Genomic DNA, 20,981 nt, shown 5'->3' on the forward strand with positions numbered 1-20,981 from the left:
GCTGCTAACTGAACCAAAAAGAGGCCGAGGAGAAGTTAATTGCTTTAGAGCTGTGGTACTTGGCTTTTCCTGGAGATGGTTCTACTTCTGGTTACAGCCTTGCAGTGGATCTTTTGAAAATTAACAGTTGAAAATAAAACAATGTTGAAGAGAACATTTCGAATGGTGCACTTTGTCTCCAAACTCTGCCCTGTACACTCTCCTCTTTTTGCTCTTTCCATTTCTGCTCTAAAGTTGATGGTTTGAGGTGTGGAATGTACCATCAGTGCAGCAGGATCTGCAATGCTACCAGTTTCAACAATATATAACATCTGTAACAAAGTAGCCTGCCAATAACTTACATAGAATTACATATAATGTACAGCACAGAAACAGGCCATTCGGCCCAACTGATTCATGCCAGTTTATGCTCCAACCCTACTTCATCCAACCCTAGCAACTTATCCTTCTTGCGAGGTAAAAACAGTTTTTACTCAATTTAAATTAACTGCAATGTTGCGATGGTGCCAGCTATGGTGTATCTAAGTGATCGCCACCACTGGATGAACATTTTATGACTACTTTAAATATGCTCTTGGCATGTTTTCATAGTGCTACTTCTGTATTTTTGCAGGAACACCCAAGAGGAACGGCCACGTGTGTAATCGGGTGGGCTTTTCTGCCCCTGGTATAGATTTGGTACATTGCAGCAAATAATTGGACTAGACTGAAAAGCACCAGCTGCAGTTGATCCCAAAACAGAGTGATCTCACGGCAGGTCCAATCTTTGTAGAATAAAGTAGACAAGATAAAGGTCTCCATGAGGAGCTCTGTGAATATGAATGTTTTTTTTTAAAGTTACAGCTGGGGCTCTACTTAGAACGTATCTGTAGTTACCTATTTAAATGGGATTTGTAACTCCCCCACCCTCTCCATAGTGACCAGTGTTGGAAAGTGCATGCTTCATGTGAGAGGATTAAAATATCATGATGTGTGCCGCATATTTTGCTGTAATTGCACTGGTAAAAGTTTACCTTTTAGAATTAGAGTGAGCCATCTGTAGTTGGTTTGGACCTTGTAATGGATGATATTACAGTCTTGAGTTAATGATGGTGACATAATCGTCCTAATAATTGTTGATTGAACACAAGAACACAAGAATTAGGAGCAGGAGTAGGCCATACGGCCCCTCGAGCCTGCTCCACCATTCAATGAAATCATGGCTGATCTTCAACCTCAACTCCACTTTCCCGTCTGATCCCCATATCCCTTGATTCCCCTAGAGTCCAAAAATCTATCTATCTCAGCCTTGAATCTACTCAACGATTCAGCATCCACTTGCATTTATATATCACCATTAACGTAAAAAAAAGATCCCAAAGTGTTTCACAGAGGTTTAATCAGGAAAATAACACACTAAGCCAAAGAATGAGATGTTAAGAGGGGGAATTACAATGTTACAGGATGCTGTTAGTCAACTGTTGTGTGCTGTATATTGTACAATGCAATTCATGGAACTGGGCATGATTCATAGGTGACTGGAGATTCCAAATTGTTTTAAGGCTTGTTTACATGGAAGTTGTCCTGAGATGCAATACCACCCTGTACTTCATCCTAACTAACCATTATTCTATGTATAATTGCAGTTCGTTCTTTCAGATATGTTAGGCACGCAAAGATTAGCACAAGGCTGTCTACAACAAGATTGTTTGCCAGGAAACAATAGCAATAAGTAGCCAGGGAATGTAAATTGTGACTTTTCTCATAGTGTTTATTCCAATTAGAGACCACAAAGTTAAAAAAATTGCCTGTGATTTGATCTTCTTAGTTCTGGGAGGTCTGCATGGAATGTGTGAAGAAGAAGATATCCCCTGGTGTAGCAGAAGACTCCCTTCTAATGCTGGAACTTGAGTCATGTGTGTTTTTTTTAATCGGTCCTGGGATGTGGGCGTTGCTGGCAAAGCCAGCATTTATTGCCCATCCCTAATTGCCCTTGAGAAGGTGGTGGTGAGCCACCTTCTTGAACCGCTGCAGTCTGTGTGGTGAAGGTGCTCCCACAGTGCTGTTAGGGAGGGAGTTCCAGGATTTTGACCCAGCGACGATGAAGGAATGGCGATATATTTCCAAGTCAGGATGGTGTGTGACTTGGAGGGGAACTTGGAGGTGGTAGTGTTCTCATGAACCTGCTGCCCTTGTTGTTCTAGGTGGGAGAGGTCACGGGTTTGGGAGGTGCTGTCGAAGGAGCCTTGGCGAGTTTCTGCAGTACAACTTGTAGATGGTACACACTGCAGCCACGGTGCGCTGGTGGTGGAGGGATTGAATGTTTAAAGTGGTGGATGGGGTGCCAATCAAGCGGGCTGCTTTGTCCTGGATGGTGTTGAACTTCTTGAGTGTTGTTGGAGCTGTACTCATCCAGGCAAGTGGAGAGCATTTCAGCACACTCCTGACTTGTAGATGGTGGAAAGGCATTGGATAGTCAGGAGGTGAGACACTCGCCACAGAATACCTAGCCTCTGACCCGCTCTTGTAGCCACTGTATTTATGTGGCTGGTCCAGTTAAGTTTCTGGTCAATGGTGACCCCCCAGGATGTTGATGGTGGGGGATTCGGTGATGGTAATGCTGTTGAATGTCAAGGGGCAGTGGTTAGACTATGCCATTGGTCCTTTAGCATCAGCACTGACTGAGTCATAATTTACCTCATGTTGATTAGTACTAATAACAAATAGAACACTGAAGAAGTTTCACAGCTGATATGATGCCATTGAAGGAGTGAGATTTTAATAAAGCAATACTATTGCGTATATTTTTTCTTGTATAACACATTTTGCAAAAGAAAGCTGATTCATGTAAAATGATGTGCTTTGAGTTACATTTCATAAATATGTAAACAGTTATCATAAATTTCCATTAGTTTCTACAAAACTTGGACTGTAGTATATAATTTTTTTTACCGGTGTCCATAAATAATGTAAAACATTGTCCTTCACCATGCCAAATACAGAAATAAATCTAAGTGGAAACTATTTGAGAGCAAATATCCTTAACCTTTATTCTCCAATGCTGTCAAGCCACATTCCAAGAATTCAAAACAGGAAATACATTTGCAAAAAGGTTTTGTGTGCTAACTTTTATTTTTCGATGATTGATTTCTGAATCTGCTTGCTTGAGAATTTTAACTTCCATTTGCTTTTGATTGCCTCTTGTACACTTAGTCAACTCAGGCCAACATTGATGTGCTCACCAACCTTAGTGAAAAAAATAGACATGAGTAAAGATTGGTGAGATATCAGGAGGAAGGTGCCAGTCAGTGATTCAGATATGCTGATAGGGTGAGATGAAATAGGGTGGGAGGGGGCTCGTGTGGAGCATAAACACCGACATAGACCAGTTGGGCCAAATGGCCTGTTTCTGTGCTGTGAATTCTATGTAATTCTATGTATATTTTGCACTGCTCTGAGCTTTCCGAGTCCTTTTTAAGAAAGGGCATTAGCTTGCAAAAATTTAAAAATAGACCACTTTTACTATGTTCAAGGCCTTGTTCAAGGCCATTATTGATGAACAAATGCAACATTCCACAGCTGCAAGGTCACATCAAAATATATTTTTTTAATTTCAGGTCAGATCTGGAGTTGGTGAACTTAACAAAGAGGAAAATTGTGAACTATCACAACGCTAGTGAGAGAAATGAATAGTGCAGAGAGATTTACAGTGGCCATTGAAAGGTGTATGGCAGTGGAAGGGGCTGGCCTAGAAAGGATGTACGAAGGTCCACAATCGTCACTACCCCAGCAGTAGGTGGCCCACGCCAGGCAGCTACCTAACTATGACATAAAAACACTCATCAGGGAAGCTGTGATTGAAGTGTGTCACCTGCTCCTACCTGCGGGATAGTCATCACCTGCATTGCACTACTGGCAGTAGTAAGAACATAAGAAATAGGAGCAGGAGTAGGCCATATGGCCCCTCGAGCCTGCTCTGCCATTCAATAAGATCATGGCTGATCATCGACCTCAACTCCACTTTCCCGCCCGATCTCCATATCCCTCGATTACCCTAGAGTCCAACAATCTATCTATCTCAGCCTTGAATATACGCAAAGACTCAGCATCCACAGCCCTCTGGGGCTGAGAATTCCAAAGATTCACAACCCTCTGAGTGAAGAAATTCCTCCTCATCTCAGTCTTAAATGGCCTACCCCTTATCCTGAGACTGTGCCCTCTAGTTCTAGACACTCCAGCCAGGGGAAACAACCTCTCAGCATCTACCTTGTCAATCCCCTTCAGAATCGTGTATGTTTCAATGAGCTCACCTCTCATTCTTCTAAACTCCAGAGAGTATAGGCCCATTCTACACAATCTCTCATCATAGGACAGCCCTCTCATCCGAGGAATCAATCTAGCGAACCTTCGTTGCACCGCCTCCAAGGCAAGTATATCCTTCCTTAGATAAGGAGACCAGAACTGTGCACAGGACTCCAGGTGTGGTCTCACCAAGGCCCTGCACAATTGTAGCAAGACTTCCTTACTCTTATACTCCAACCCCCTTGCAATAAAGGCCAACATGCCATTTGCCTTCCTTATTGCTTGGTGTACCTAGAATCCCAGGAATCAATCTAGTGAACCTTCATTGCAATGAACATCACCAATATTCTCAACTGTTATGCCAGTAGGATCTTTCAGGCACCCAAAGCAGCCACCAAGGTTGATTTTAACCAAACCCATCTATCAGGAAATTGACGGGATCAGGTGCAATGTTGGTTTTACACCGCGCTCGATATTGCTGTCCATTGACATTCATGCTCCTCATGGCCCTAATAAAATCTTTTATATGAGAAAAGAAACTTACATTTGACTGTTTTTGTGAGCAGCCGGTAGCGGGCTCTTTAAGGGCCGTTCAACACCGAGTACCGATGTGTGTGGTGCACCCTGCCCATTGGCACCTCAAAATTGCACCAGGGTCCCACAACTGGCAGAGGATCCTGATTTGTATATCAAAAATGGCCCTCCCCCTGAGACAGGCGGGCAATCTGGCTGCCAATTTCCACCACGGGTCAGAAATGGCGACGTTTGTTCCGAGAGCGGGAGCGAGCTGATCTAAATAAACGGATCGTATTAAGTTTTTCAGGCCTCGTGCTTGTCATGTTTTCCTACAATGCTTGTTACTTTGTGAACCATGTAATCTCCATGTTGGCTGTAAACGAGTCCAACTAAGTTAAGTACTCCCCTAAGCAATGGATGGGCTGCAGAGACAATTGGTGAGCTACAAGAGATACAGATAAAAATGTCAATGCTCTATGGGGGAGAAATTGAGTATAGCCCCGTTTGGGGCGCCAGCCTCGCCAGGGCGCTAAAAGTAGCACCCCGGAAGCATTCGCGGCCGCCCGCCGGAAATTGAGTGGTAGCGCCCCAAAGGGAAGCGCGGCACCACTGGAGACGCCCCGCATCCCTCTTGGGGCACTGCGACTGGATATCGTGGCGCAACGTGCCGCAGTGCCACATGCTGTGGCACGTCACGCTGCAGTATTGCAGGCCTTCCTCCCCTTCTTAAAGGGGAGGGGCCTTGTGCAGCGCGAACTGGGGCCCAGCTGGGCCCCCGAGGATCGGGAGTGCAGGCAAAAGAGCCCGGCACCGAGGAGAAGTGCCGGCTCTTGGAACGCAGCCGGCACTCCGCGGGGGGGGAGTGGTTCAGGAGGCCAGGGACGGGAGCGCAGGCAGGTGCTGGCAGGCGGCCAACAACAAAAATGGCCGCCCCCGCACCTCTCCTTTAATTTGTGCCTCCCTGGCCGCAGGTAGGCCCCCCTGAACCTGTCGGACATAGCGTCCGGCGGTAAATCAGGGGGCGCTTCCAAATATCACGGCCGGGGCGTCAGTGGGGTGCTGCGCACACCGATGACGTCATCGGTAGCGGCGCAGCGCTAACGGCTAGCGCCACCACTAGTGTCCCGCGGAATTTAGCGGGAGGCGCGGACAGTGCCGCGCCCGGGCGCCAGTTGGCTTGTGACCCAATTAGTGCCCACTTATGGCGCTAACGGGTGGCGCAGCCAACTGAATTTCTCCCCCTATATATCCAGAATGCATCATTTTTCTGTATCACACAGTGAACAATGTCGCTGTATCCACAGTACTTTCTGTTACATGGTCTGATATAGCTGAGGGCTTTCATCCATAACTGCTGAAGCACATCCTTGTGACGTGTGTTGGAATGCGGCCCTTTGGGGGAGGTAGCGGGGATGCTCGGACAATTTTAACAGCCCGGGCCTCATTAGCATGATGCTTGCTGACTTCCGGGAAGTTGGCAGGAAGCTGCCACCGGGATCCTATCAGTAGGTATGTGGATCGGAAGGGACGCTGAGGGGATTTGTGATTGGCGGAGGGGGGTGGGGGTGGGGGTGGTGGCGGGAGCGCAGGGCAGGGGAGGCCCAAGGTTTCCCGCAAGGCCCCCACAATAATACCGGTAAAAAATGAAAACATTACACTTACCTGGGTCTCTTCTGATCCTGGATCCAGATCGTGGCATCACTGCTACCCTGATCAGGCCTCGGGTAAAAATAGCAGTCAGGTCCCGATGGCATTAGTGGAGCCTGATTTGCATATTTAAAGAAACACCCGGCTGGCTTTGGCTGCCAGCGGCTGATGGGGGTCAAAATTCCTCCCCATGATGTTTGAATTGTTGGCAACTTCCAATGAACCCATAGTAGATTCCACAACTCCCATAAACATTTGCTTGTGGACAGATTACCCGCTCTAGTTATTTTTACATCTGTATATACATGCGTATGTCTGTTTTTTATCATTCGTTTATGGGATGTGGGCATCGCTGGCAAGGCCAGCATTTATTGCCCATCCCTAATTGCCCTCGAGAAGGTGGTGGTGAGCCGCCTTCTTGAACCGCTGCAGTCCGTGTGGTGAAGCTACTCCCACAGTGCTGGTAGGGAGGGAGTTCCAGGGTTTTGACCCAGCGACGATGAAGGATCAGCGATATGCTTCTAAGTCAGGATGGTTTGTGACTTGGAGGGGAACTTGGAGGTGGTGGTGTTCCCATGCACCTGCTGCCCTTGTCCTTCTAGGTGGAAGAGGTCGCGGGTTTGGGAGGTGCTGCCGAAGAAGCCTTGGCGAGTTGCTGCAGTGCATCTTGTAGATGGTCCACACTGCAGCCACAATATGCTGGTGGTGGAGGGGGTGAATGTTTAAAGTGGTGGATGGGGTGCCAAACAAGCGGGCTGCTTTGTCCTGGATGGTGTCGAGCTTCTTGAGTGTTGTTGGAGCTGCACTCATCCAGGCAAGTGGAGAGTATTCCAGCACACTCCTACTTGTGCCTTGTAGATGGTGGAAAGGCTTTGGGGAGTCAGGAAGTGAGACACTCGCCACAGAATACTTAGCCTCTGACCTGCTCTTGCCAATCAAGCAGGCTGCTTTGTCCTGTGTGGATATATATATATATATATATATATACACAGTTGGCTATAAGTGATGTTAAATGCTGTAACAATTTTGGGATTTTGATGATTACTTAAACCACTCCCATATCAATCTGGGGGCTATGTTTCCTTCTGTTCAGAAAAGAATTGGAGTATAGCCTGTTTCTCTTCATTATTTTTGACCTGCTAACAAAATTGGGAGTTGGATGCCACCTGAACAAGCCATTTTATTAGCAGGGTGCAAAAGAGCCCAGCTAACCACAATGCACCAGTAATAATCTTTTAATGGTTTTTGTGTAGCTAAGGAGACACTTTGCTGGTAGCAATGCCGTTAAGAGTTGTTAATCTAGTTGCAAGTGTGCAATATTTGTGTTAAGTAGCCCGACAGAAATTGATGAGATCCCCATTCACCCAGAATGCACTTCAGTTCCACTGCCGCGGAAGCGAGTGTTCACAGCTCTCTCAGGATGAACAATGTATTGTGATGAACAATGCACTCCTTCAAACCCCCAGAGATTCACTCACTGCACAAAGTATTTCTTTCTTAGTTTTATTAGTGATATTGCCATAAAATGTGGAACATGAAAGATTACTGTGTAAGAAGGCGACATCCAATTAATTGACACAGCACTATTAGAGGGACTGCACCCACCTTCGTACTGTAGTTTTTTCATGTGAGACCTTAATAAAGACATTTGCTACAAACACATTTTGCATAAAGAAATGCCAAGATTTTTGTATACCTTTTCAAAAGTGACATTGAGTTAATAGTCACTATTGTGCAAAGATAAAATATTTAAAATTTTATTAAATCCAGTTAGTGTATTTTGATGATGTTGGGTGTCCTGAGGGTTAGAATCACAACATTCATTACAAATTGCAAATTCATATCTTTACACATCCCACCAAAGGTTTACATCTATTCGTACTGGAAATACGAATCAAGCTTTATAGTTGACATACGAATTCCACAGACTACCTACACACCGGCAATGGGAAGGCTGCAAAGTTAAATAGTGATGGGTGTTTTAAATAACACTGGGGGCGATTTTAACCCTACTCGCTTAGAAACCAGGCGGGTGGACAGTTAAAATCGCCCTGGTTCTTGCTTGTTTGAAAGCCGCCATGATCACAACATCTGCAATTTTAACCTGCTCTCCTGAGCAGGCAGCAAGGGCACGCGCCCGGAGCCAGCAGGGTCCTTCTTCACATATGCATGTTGCGGCCCGATGACATCATTGAAACCCGACTGTAATTTTAACTCGGGCTTGAGTGGGGAATTCACCTGGAGTTAATCTTTCCACCCAGTTTGGCTTTTTCTTTCTTGCTTCCATTTTAATTGTTCTTTAGATTTATTCTCTGCTTCTTTGCATCTTCCATCTATGCAAGAAGGGGAGGAAAGGCCTTTCTGTATTTTATGTTCCATAGTTTTACCATAAGAAAAAAAGACTTGCATTTATATAGTGCCTTTCATGACCACTGGACATCCCAAAGTGCATTACAGCCAATGAAGAACTTTTTTTTTGACATGTAGTCACTGTTGTAATGCAGGAAACGTGGCAGCCAATTTGCACACAGCAAGCTCCCACAAACAGCAATATGATAATGACCAGATAATCTGCTTTTGTTATGTTAATTGAGGGATAAATATTGGCCAGGACACCAGGGATAACTCCCCTGCTCTTCTTCAAAATAGTGCCATGGGATCTTTTATGTCCACCTGAGAGAGCAGACGGAGCCTTGGTTTAACTTCTCATCTGAAAGACGGCACCTCTAACAGTGCAGCACTCCCTCAGCACTGCACTGGAGTGTCAGCATAGATTTTTGTGCTCAAGACTTTGGAGTGGGACTTGAACCCACAACCTTCTGACTCAGAGGTGAGGGTGTTACCAACTGAGCTGACACTCAGAGCTACTGGTTGTTTTCATGCCAAAACATCAGGAACTGTGTAAGCTTAAAACAGTCAGAATCTAATGGTTTTTGAAACCCAGGTTTGGCATCACCTAACTAACCAGTTAGGCCGGGGAGGGCAGATGAGGGGTTGTAAAACCGGTGGCCACCTACAGAATTGAGTTGGCAGAAAATCCTTAAAGGTGAGGCTCAGGCTGATAGGGATGGGGGGCACATGGTGGAAGGCGGAAGCGGCAGTCAGGAGGATTTTTGTGGAGGCACAGGAAGACCAAACATCACCAGTAGTCTGAGGAATAGAGTGGCAGGCCGAGGCATAGGGCTGAAGACGATTCCCCAAATGGGGTGTGGTGAGGCCTTGATCGGGTTTGAAAATGAGCATCAAGTCGATTCTTCCATTTCCATTTCCTGCTCCCATCTTTGGGACACTTGTTTACGTTAAAGGTGCTGTACCAATTCAAGTTGTCACTGATTCGCTGGGGGACAGGGAGTTGATAGGGCCTACTTCCAAATGGAAAATCGTAAGGGAGCTTGTGCCCAAATTATGCATGTGTGTATTTGGCAGAGGAGAGACTGCCTGTCGGTGATGTGGTGTTGTGGTATCTACCCTCATCCATTAATATAACCCATCACAGAGCTCAAAAAATGTGAAGACTCAAAAAGCAATGGTGAGATCAGCTTGCATTAGTCCAATATCACTTTTTTTTAATGTATCTGCTACTATCCATAACAGCAAACAAAAGGTTTTATGCTGCCAGTGCTGGGGTTATACTATCTCCTTCGACATTAGTGAAGCCCAGGCAGTCCTGTATGCTATTTATTGACTAGCAGTGCTGTAGATAGACATTTGACTGTAAAAACATATTCAGTGGTTAGGTGAGGTCTTTTAATGCATAGGGTTCATCCTGAGGTTATCCCCTCCATAGATTTTATCCGTTAATAACATATAGTGGTGCGGTGTTCTACCGGTTCTAGTTCAATTGTGTATTGCAAACATCTCTCTTATATTTTGGCCCCAAACCATTCCCCAGTGGAACAAGCGCATAATGTGAGTTTATATTTCTGTTTAGGAAAAAGATTGGAAGTAATGGAAATTTAGCAGTTTGAAGAACATTTCCTTGACTGGGTAGAGGGGAACTTGCAAGCTTTACTTGACCTGCTGAGACCTACACTGGTATTGCACTTTATTTTCATTAAAAAAATATATGATAACCAATTGGATTACCGCGGTAATATCTTTGTGGTCATGTTATTGCGATTAGTACTCAATGTTTATCAAATACATTTGCTGTGTTTCGCTGCCAGTAATGCTATCAGTTTGTGTTAAACACATTTTCATTTATAGTTGAAGCAATAATAATGGCTCCGCAATGACACTAAGCATCTGAATGCTTAACACATTAGTCTGAGGTTCCTCTTTCTGCTAATTCACTAGAGGTGTTACTGCTTTTATTTCAAGTGGCTTAATACCTCTGCCAAAACAGGAGAGAGAAGAATTTCAAATGAACACATACTTATCCAAGAGCATTGTTTCAAGGCCATTGTCTTAACCCATGGGCCCTGCTAGTATTTTTCCACTGTTAATGTAATTAGTAATGGTGGAAATTAGTGGTTTATGTTGAATATTCAGTATCTCTGGGTATTGTACCAGTCAAGAAGAGTAAGGTAAGGATCTGTGCCGGACTTAGATCTTTTTCTAGGGTTGTTTTTGTAATTTTAAGTGTTCTCTGCCTTGCTATTTGGCTGTGAATACATTGGTGAGGGGCTGACATGACTGAACTCATATGGTTGCCCAAACTACAGGAAACTTTCGTTTAACCGGAGGTTAAAAGTCCGGAAAGCTCTATCTCCCGGCAAAATTCAGGAGCCGTTTTCTATAAGTTTTTTTACTTCTCGTTGCTTTTTTTTTCCCAGTCAGGCTCTGCAAGGTCTGTAGCTAAGCAACAGCTTCAGCTGGAGATGCTTGCAGCTGCAGCCGACTGTTTTGAAGCTGCTGCTAAGCAACAGGGTTTGTTGATTCACACGGAGCTGAAAAGCTCTGTATGTTTCAACATTGCCGCTGGTTTATATGGCAGTTTTGATCTAACGGCACCAGCTCAGTCCCGTCAGTGCCGGATACCAGAAAGTTTCCTGTATTGGAATTCCCTTGAGTTAAATGCTGGTCCATTATATGATAGAACCTCAATTGAAATACCATGGTGTACAAAATGAGTTTTCATCTTAGCAATGGCTTCTTTTCCTACTTTATCAGACAATTGGGTTTTCGCGGGGAACCAGCGGCGAAATCGATGACACGTGCCCTGAAGACGGAGGCCGAAGGCTGGCCCCAATGAGCCTCGGGCCTTGTCTTCATAATTCCAGCGACCGGCATCTCAGTGCAGCTCGCCGGTCCGGCACCTCCAAAAGGTGTCTGGCTCAGGCAGGGAGCAGGCCTGCCGATAAGTCCTGGAGAAGCGGGTGTTGAAGAGGTGGGGATTGCGAGGGCATAACATGAGCCAAGCAAGCTAACCATGAATTTTTAACTAGTTGAGAAGTTCTGGGTTTGAATGAGATGGAAGATTGCAAATCTTTGTACCCATCAATTTACTCATAACTGATTGAAACAACAGTAATTAATAGGCATATTAGAGTTATTGGAAAATATATCTTGTGTTAGTGGCTTTAGTGAGGTGGGAAAACAGAGAAGGGATCATTTAAATTCTGAAAATGTTTCATAAATTGAATGGGCTCTGGACATATGACGTGGCAATATTAAAATTGAAATTTCAAGGTGCAGGAAGTGGATACTCAAGGATCCGAGTTGTATCATTTTCAAACAGTAATACATTTTCAACAACTGAGAGTTTCAGGGTGATATTGGAGCAAGAAAACGCTGCCAGGCCACTGAGATCAAGAGGCAACGGTGTGAAAACTGGTTTAAATGCTGGAAAATCACGATTGCCATTGATTTTAATGGGGGCGGAGCAATGATAATTAGCTGTTCTCGGCGAGGGGAGCAGCATAAGAACATAAGAAACAGGAGCAGAAGTAGGCCATTCGGCCCCTCGAGCCTGCTCCGCCATTCAACAAGATCATGGCTGATCCAATCTTGTCCTCAACACCACTTTCCCGCCACTTTCCTGCTCTCTCCCCATACCCCTTGACTCCCCTGTAGTTCAAATGTCTGTCAATCTCCGCCTTGAATATATTCAATGACTCCGCCTCCACAGCTCTCTGGGATAGAGAATTCCAAAGATTCATAACCCTCTGAGAGAAGAAATTCCTCCTCATCTCCGTCTTAAACGGGCGACCCCTTATTCTGAACCTATGTCCCCTCGTTCTAGATACCCCCACTACATCCTCTCAGAATCCACCCTTTCAATCCCCCTCAGAATCTTATATGTTTCAATAAGATCACCTCTCATTCTTCTAAACTCCAATGAGTATAGACCCAACCTGCTCAACCTTTCATCGTATGTCAACCCTTCATCCCAGGAATCAACCTAGTGAACCTTCTCTGCACTGCCTCCAATGCAAGTATATCCTTCCTTAAATTTGGAGACCATAACTGTACGCAGTACTCCAGGTGCAGTCTCACCAGCGTAAAGTAAAGTTGCATCAAAACTTCCCTACTTTTATACTCCATCCCCCTTGCAAAAAAGGCCAACATTCCATTAGCCTTCCTAATTACTTGCTGTACCTGCATGCTAACTTTTTGTGTTTCATGTACTAGGACCCCCAGATCCCTCTGTACTGCAGCATTTTGCAGTCTCACTCCATTTAAATAATAATTTGCTTTTTCATTCTTCCTTCTAAAGTGGAGAACCTCACAGCGCAAAAATCCCAGGAAAATAGGGAGTATTTTCATAGTACTCCACCGAATGACCTCAAATTCATTTAATACTAAATTGATATTACACTCCTGAGCTCAGAAATTGAGCATCGCAAAGGATTTACTACATCTGACTTCTCTCGCTCCCGGAGTTTCGGCAGGTGGGAGCAGCCCAAGGAAATTCAGTCCCCATAATGTCACACAAAGCCACGCACTTTACTCTGTGATATAAATTTGAATCTTCTAAAGTAGCATTGGTAAGTAATGTCTCAGTTTAAGAGAACATTAACAGTGCAGAGGTATTGGAAGTCAGACTTGAATTCACATAGCATATTTCAACCTGACGTTTGGTTTCCATCTAATGTCGTTACCAGAGGATTGCCAAGGCATGTTAAGTTAAAAAAAAAAAAAATTTAATAATCTATTTTCAGCCAAAACACATTGAGGAAAACACCAGTGTAAAATGTTTGTTGATGATTGGGAGAAAATTTGTTGTTCAGCACTTTCATCGTAGGGAGGAGGGTTAAAACATCGAGGGGTCACAAAGCTCGTGGCCTCCGCATTGCTTATGCCTGAAAAAAAAAATCTTCGAAATGCAGGGAACATAATATATAATATAATTATCTAAAAACCTCAAATAAAATAAGATATATTATGGATGTATTTTATTCTACTCCAATGCATTTTCTCTGCATTCTGTTGTAAATCAGTAGACTATAATGTAACAATGATTTGTGTGATTTATTATTCAGTTTCATCACGATTGAAAATTACAGAATACATAATAATTTCCAGTAGTGATTTTGTTAAAAAATTAAAGTTTTAAAAATTCAGAATGTTAGCTGTCTGATTAATCAATCGAACCTTTTCCATGGGTTAGTGGCCTCGGGGATAATTATCAATCACAAAGTAAATTATTGGGCTTATTCTTTCTTTACTACAATATTTCTAAAAATATAATTTTACAGGGTACTGGACAATGTAGGGGAGGAAAAAAAACTTTCTAATAATTGGAGAAAGATAGATGTGGAAACCATTCATTGTCCTGGTGTAACAATCTCTATTGTATATTGGATGCTCTGCAATGTCTCAAGATATTCCAGTAACTCTTTTCTGCTCTGTTCTATAAAGGTTCTGCACTGCATTTTTTTTGGCAAAACAGAGCATTGTCCCTGAAATTATACTGCAGGATAAAAGCTTCATTTGTTCCTCTGAAATTCCTCACTCTCTTATTTTCTTGGCTCCATTAATTTAATTAAAATACCATGACCATAATATAGCAAGATTCATCATTGTTACCTAAGCGATTCAAGATTCATAGAACAGAAGGGCAGATTTGTCATGGAGGATGTGCTAAGGAGGTAAGCCCCAAGTTTTGTTACTGCCAATAAATCCACGAAACCCGAGCCTACACTCAACCTGGGAAGAGTTTGCCGAATGAACTCCTACAATAAAAAATAATGGCACATTGGAAAAAGATTTAATGATAGCAGGAAGACTGAAAAGGCACATGAAGGCTCCAGAAAAGGAACCCCCTCCCTGTGACTCCTAATGCCTAAAGGTGAAAGAGTGGGAGAACCTTTTGTCTTGAAGTCTTTGTTGGCAGTGAGTGGCTATGAGGTTGTTGAAAACAATATTGATTCACCTCAAGAATTTTCTTCCCAGCAGTCACTATATTTTTGCCTTTCACAATTGAAAAACACAAACCACATATAATTTGTCCAATATAGTACAGGAAACTTTTTTTTATCCGACACCGACGGGACCGACGTGGTGCCGGTTCATCAAAAATTCCAGATAACCGAAAGCTATAGTAAAAGATACGGAGCGGAGAGCTCCGTATAAAGCAACAAACCCTGTTGCTTAGCAACAGGTTCAGAACAATGGCCAAAAGTTCCAAGCGTCTCTGCAGCTTAGCAACAGCTGCAGCCACACCCTTGCACAGCAACAGATGGAGGAAGGCAAGTAATAAAACTTACCTGAACCGACTCCTGAATTTTGCCGGTTAACTGAGATTTCTGGTTATTTAGGTGCCGGTAAATCGAAAGTTTCCTGTATTGGCAATAATAGTGCATTCCGTACCACACAACACCTACATAATGCAAATTTTCCATGTTTATCTGCATTCCATTGGGTTTGGTAAATAAACATATAATTCAGTGTCCTATGATGTAATCATTGGAGGAGAAAGCCTCAAATCACGTGCAATCTAAAGCACTATTTTCATAAGTCAGACTTTCAGATCTACACATCTCAAGCCCTTATGGCCGCTGACCTCTAATTTGAAGACCCCAATTTCGGAAACCCAATACACCACTATAGGCCTAAATGTCCACCCAGTTTTCAGGCGCACGGCCCAGTGGGTTCTTTGAGTTCCTTTTTGAGGAGAAAATAAATAAGTGCAACCCCTCCCATTCAGACGCAGCATACGTGAGGCGCACTGCACCTGTCAGTTGTCCACTGGGCTTTCAGAGAGGAAAATTTCAGTCAGTATACTTTAGTGAAGTTGACTCCTTAATTGGATTAATTGATATTTTAGTCATTATTTGGTAAAATGTTAGCATCATGTTCACTGTGAAAAATGCAAGTTGACAGCAAATGCTCCAAAAATAGGCTTGACAGCAAATAAGAATCTCACCTGTGTATGCAAAATGTGCAGCAATGTTATTACAGATAAACTAATCCTCCATATACTGATTTGATGCTAAAGGGGCATTATCACTACACTGGGGCCTTTTGGGCAGGCTGTGTTCTTGGAATAGTAAAGTTCATGAGTTTGACTGCAGAGATTTGCTGGCAATGTGTGGACATATGTCAAGGTATATGTGCTGCATGGCAAATACACCCTGGCTGCAGCCTGAACTTCTGCGAAGAGTTTATCGTTCTGCTTAGGTTTGAATTACAGTTTAAGAATTTGTAGTGACAGGCATGTTCAACAACATAATGAGATCATTGTGTCATGCCAATATGCCCACCTCTGCTTAAACTCCTGCTATAGTATCTTGTTAGACATTCACTAGATAATAATGCCCCTTTAAGCAACACGTTTCACAAGCACATACAAAAGGGACACTGTTTCCTCGGTCATAAACTGATACTGAATATTTTCAGAGCAGTCGGAAAATATATTAGTATCATGTTGATTCAAGCTCTGCAAGAAAGTTAATACCGTGCTTAAATTGATAAATGAAAACGTCAGGACACATTTTGCTAAGCAGGATGTGTGAATACATTTGCATTGGCACAAGGCGAGCTTTGGCGTGAAGTATCCGCTTACAAGAACCAGCATATGGAAAGATAAGCAGTTACCACCCAGCACATCGGGTGAGTGCCATTTCCCTGTCTGCACCAGTGATTGATGCAAGGTTTATTCGGCAATGGTTGCTGGGACATGTGCCAGACAGCTTCCAGGCCAATATGAGCACACAGGTCAGGGTGGACACAGCTTAAGGGAGAGCGAGACCCATTAACTAGTCCATTCTAATGAATTTAATAAACATTGTCGATGAAGGCCAGCTTTTTTTTCAAAACAAGAATTAAACAATTAAGTCTGATGAGCAATTAAAGTTTCTGCTGATGATAATTGCTGAAAATCTGAGCGTTGTGGCAAACCATCTAATGACCTTTTGTCAATTCGCTGAAGAGCCCGTTACAACATGGATACATTAAAAAAAATACTTTAAAAGCATTTTCCATATGTTTTGATCACAATGAGCAATTCTAGCTAGTCTGTAGATTTTCTGTTTGTCTTTTTAGTTTGACTAAACCATCAAGGCTTGACTTAACACTGTCACGAGAATGAACTATCAGTTAATTACTAAATTAACGATTCATTTTTAAATCCATTTTTTGGTGTTGAATATTTTTCTCGGCATTGATGCTATCAGTGGCTGTGAAGGTGCTGAATTCGGTTTATTTGAATCCATTCATTAATGTGAGTGAATGGCTCAGCATGAGTATGAAGCCTCACCGCCATCAAAATTTCACAACAGTAGAGACCCAGCAGAACCAGGTCTGATCCCAAATCCTGCCCGCAGTGCCCTCCAGACCCAGGAATTTTGGGGCCATCAATTTTTACTTGAATATTTGCTACAAGTGTATATCAGGGCCAGCCATTGCATGCAATGAACACTTCATGAGGTGACAACAGCTTAAAACATCTTTGTCAGTTAAGTGCTTACACCAGCAGGAATTGGGCATACAGGAGCAAACAAAAAACCACGGGGTCGATTTTCATTGGCCCGTGGAGTCGGGATTGGAGGCGTGCTAAGTTAAAGTCCCGAATTCGGGGGTCCCGCCACCAACCCGCCTCCATGTAAGTTTCAAAGGAGGCGGGTACCCGCCCCGCACTGGGACCCGCCTACCCGAGGCGGGAAGGGATTAGTGCCAATTAACCGCCTGTTAACAGGTAGTTAACAGGCAGTTTTTAGCCTAATCCCTATTTTAAAGCTTGAAGTGTGGGATTCCCGATGGCTCCAAACCACACCAAGTTAGAGGAGTGGGGCCGTCGGGTTGAAGGACTTGGAGGGGTCGAGATGTCGGTGTTCAGGTGAGTGATGGGTGCATGAGTGCACAGGTAAGTGTGTTTGGTGTGTCTAAAGTGTGTAAAGAAGTTTAAATTACCTGTACTTACCTTTTCAGCCTTCCTTCCTCTAGGTTTCGGGAGTCCATCATCTAACCGCCACAGAAAGCAGAATGGCTGCGATCTGTCAAAAGTGACAGCCTGCAGCTTTCTGCGCTGGTGAGATTTCTAACTGAGTCTGTGTAGAAGGACTCAGGCTAGAAGTAAGACTGTCAGTGTTTGACAGCTTCAAACAGCTGTCAAACGCTGATATTTCATCTGTCAAAACGTCTTGACACCTGTTGCCGGGTGGCCCTTAATTGGCCTGCTGAGCCCGCTCGGCGGGCTCAACAAGGTCAATCAAGTTAAAATCGCGTGGATTGGCCGCATCTCGATGGAGGCAGGACTACAACCCCGAAAGTTGTAGTCCCGCCTCCTTCCCGACTTCTGAATGAAAATCACCCCCCACCTGTTCCTGAATTTACTCACTTCACACCCACTGAACACAGCACTATAAATTCCTGTAATGTTTCCCAGACAGTGGCCGCCATCTCTCATGGAGGGTCCGCTTACCTCATTATCGACGCAAATTTATTAATGTATACAAGGGGGAGGATCCTGCACTTTTCCTGTGCCTACACGCTGCATGTGCAGTGAACTAATGGCATCCATTTCAAATGACAGTTAAATGCCAGTCAGATTCCCACATCAAGGCAACTGATCCCGTTAAGTTGAAGTGCCAATTTATTTTTGCTGCCTCACACTTTGTAATCTACGGGCATTGCTCTTAGCGTTCCCCTGTCATTTGATTTAATGGAAGATACAAAGGAACAAAGAAGGGATGCTCAGAATAGCAGAGGGCACCAGAGCTGATCTGGCTTCAGCCGTCAATATGCCACTCACTGTGTATCTATGGGCCCCAACACATCTACCTGACAGCGCTGAAGGAACTGTGCCTCAGCAGACTCAGGTTTAGCAGGGAAACAGCTTCAGAGCTGTGCCATCTTCTTCAAGGACTCACACAGCCACTACCAGGGGACCACTGCTCTCAACTTTTATTCCCTTGGCTCCTTCCAGGCCATCACGGGGGACATCGGCAGTTTTCAGTCTGTGACAAACATGTGACTGACGTGTTGTTCAGCAGGACCAACACCGCCATCTCCTTTCCCTGAAGAACAACAGCAGAATGACAGAGCTGCCCAATTTCACTGCAGTACTGGATTTTCCAATATATAGTGTATCATTAATGGCCATGTGTCCATCCAGGTCCCTACGCACATGGCTTATATGAGCAGATAAGGGTTCTATTCCATCAGTGCAGGCCATCAACACCACATCACACAGGTCACTGCCTATTTCCTGGGAAACCACCACAGTTTATTTTTAAATAGTTGCCTGTGTCAGGTGAAGGGAGACTGAAAGATGGAGCCTCTGAAACTAAGGGGGCGATTTTGAAACGTCATACGTTCTCTGTAACCGGCTTCCCCTTAATTTGCCTGCTAAGCCTGCTGGGCGGGCTTAACAAGGTCAATCAAGGGAAAATAGCATGGGTTGGCCACAAGTCGATGGAGGCGGGACTAAAACCCGGCAAGCAGCAGACCCGCCTCCAACACGCCCCCATTGGCAAAATCACCCCCCAAGACTGCCATCTTCCTCCCTTGCTAAAGGCACACTTGATGCAGCCATAGGCAGAAGTAGAGCACCGATGCAACGAGGCCCGTGCAGCTTTCAGGATCATTATAAAGTATACTATCTCTAGCTAGGTTAGCTGAACCTACCTGCCCATGGAAAAAAAACTCTTCCCCCAAGCAGCTCACTACTGCCATTGCCATCTCATCTAACTAGCCCTAGTCCCTCCATGTACCCTAGTACCTCTGAAACTGTTGATTTGCTCAACCAACCCCTCAACTCTTCCAATGCTCTTGCCTCCAGCAAAACCGTCCCTGTCTCCCATCCCTGCCCTTCTCCTGACTGTCCCTATCTCCGCTCCCTCAAGTCAGAGGAGGACAAACTTCAGCAAATCTGGTTCACAACTGGTTCAGCCATCCGCCACCAAATCTGATGTGACCACATCAGGCTCTGCCAAGCCTCATTCTTCTTTGCCAAAATCATCCATTATTCATCTTAGAGGGCAAAGATAACCCCAGGCTACTTTTTGGTACTACTGACCACCTCCTTAAACACCTCTCCCCTGCTCTCTCCAGCCTCACCTCTAAGACCAAGTGCAAGGAGCTCATGGATTTATTCATCACGAAGATTGGCACCATCTATTCAGCTGTCTCTGCTGCTTACCCCACTTCTGCTTATTCCCTAAGCCAATTCTACTCTCCAGCCTCCTTCCCACACTAGCCCTGATCCCCAAACGCTCTTTAACTTCTCCCCTATCTTCTCCTCCCTCCCCTCCACTAAGCTCATCTATCCATGAGATCTACCACCTGCTGCTTCAAACCCACTCCCACTAAACTCCTAACCACCCAACTTTCTTTCTAGGCCCCCATCTAGATGATATTGTAAATGGTGCCCTCTTCTAAGGCACCATCCCCCTCCTATCGCCCCATCATTGGTTTTCATCTGTTTACATCTCACGCTCAGGAATTCTCTTCTTAAACCACAAACTTCTAAGCTTCTGGCTCATTCACAATTTTCAGCTTTTCCTTTGGTAAGTTTTATCCTAATTTGCACACAAGTTACAGCCAAGACTCTCAGCCCCACATTTGACTTGTATTGTGATTTGGGAAAAGTCTGAATCCCACAAGCAAATTCAGCGTTTGTATTTCAAAGTGTATTAATCGATAAATCTGCGTTGGCAATTATCTTATTTTTCACTGCAAGTAACGATGCTACTAACAGGCATGTGGCCCTGGCAATCTAGGGAGGCTTTGGTGCTGGCCTGTGCTATTGGGATTGACCTTCAGCTTTACAGATAGCTGAATTTTAGAGTCTTGGAAATGAAAATCCTTAAGAATACAAACACACATTCTTATCAACAAGCAGAGCTGGAAAGATTATTATTTAAGCAAGTAGTAAGAGTAGTAAGTGCAGGATTGGTGAGACTGATTATTTTTTGTCCAATTGTTAAACTGATAGGGTACTTTTTATTGCATGATCTGCATTGTGTGAAGGTTGACTTAAGTTTATGAACTGCTCGTGATATATTTTCAAATAGGTCCTTTCTTGCCCTGTTTTTGTAAGCTAATGCTTTGAATTCAATTGTCTCATCCAGTTGCTAATCTGGTAATTGAAGTATATCTGTTCAGTCCAATTTTAATTTTAGAAAAACAGCTACAAGTGCCAAAAATGGTTG

Source organism: Somniosus microcephalus, chromosome 27 (genome assembly GCF_052327205.1).
Source record: "Somniosus microcephalus isolate GS21.2 chromosome 27, FLI_Smic_1.0, whole genome shotgun sequence".
NCBI lineage: Eukaryota > Metazoa > Chordata > Chondrichthyes > Squaliformes > Somniosidae > Somniosus > Somniosus microcephalus.